Genomic DNA, 1205 nt, shown 5'->3' with positions numbered 1-1205 from the left:
CTCTTCCACTGCAAAACAAATCAAATCCAAAATATCGGGGAAACTGAACAATTTCATTTCTTCTTCATCTAAAATATTGATATAAACACTGCCAGAGTATAATAGATTACATTTCTTTCTATTTTCCCAGTATCTCAGTGAGGAGAAAATTCGTGCTGGTTCATGAATTTTCAAATTTTACCTTCAAAACCTTCGACCAAAGTCCTGTTTCTAACTTCGTTTTTAGTTTGTGGTTTTGATGTTTTGTTGATGTTTCTATTTATTACGTATTTATTAATCTTTGACATATCACACAAGAACTTGATAGACTCAGGTATAACATTAAGATGCATCTAGACCGACATTACTTTTATGACGACAAAAACTTGACTAAAAAACAAACTCGAGACTGCAAAAGTGACTAATGATTATTTTTTTTTTTACTTATTGACGTAAACTCTATAAACCAAAGTTAGCGAAATCCCCATTCATTATCCATATCATTGAGAATATATTCAATATATATCATTCAGAAGGCATAACAACTTTATTTTTCAAAGCAAATATTTTTTTTTTAGCAAAAGTTCCATAAATCTGCAGTCATTCAATGGCAATAGTGTCATAAATTAATTGTACAGTCAATCATCCTGTATATTTCGCTTTACCGTAAAATCATGCTATTGTTTGGTCTATAAGATTTGACTACATTAACTTGACCAGACTGACGAAAAACTGATGTTTAATATATCTTGTTAACACCCATTTCCATTGTTTTGTTTACTGCATGTGCCATAATAAAATAAGGGATACATTATCAGCAATATTTTTTTGTTTTATTCCCCCCCCCATTTTTATTTCCTACGAACAAATTGTATGATGTACGACTTTAGATTGTATAAATCATTATAAAAATATCAAAAATGGATAATTACTCTAAATTCACAATCCATTTTTACTTATATAATCAGAATGAATAACACCAATAATGTTATTCCTCTATATTGCAATCATGTAATCTTCATCATTTCATGCTATTATTCGTACATACCACTGAAATAGTTCTCAAGTCGTTTTAAATTGATGTTATTTAATGAATTACTGATTTCAGTTTTCTTTCTTTCGATGTCACCAAGAACTTATCAACAAGTACCATTTTATAGGATTGTAAAAGTCATGCATCGGGGTATCTATGCTTATACCAGCGTTTTTAGCTAGAGAGATGATTA

The sequence above is a fragment of the Penaeus monodon genome, chromosome 23 (genome assembly GCF_015228065.2).
Source record: "Penaeus monodon isolate SGIC_2016 chromosome 23, NSTDA_Pmon_1, whole genome shotgun sequence".
Taxonomy (NCBI): Eukaryota; Metazoa; Arthropoda; class Malacostraca; order Decapoda; family Penaeidae; genus Penaeus; species Penaeus monodon.
The sequence above is the reverse complement of the archived record's forward strand: the minus strand, read 5'-3'. Positions refer to the sequence as shown.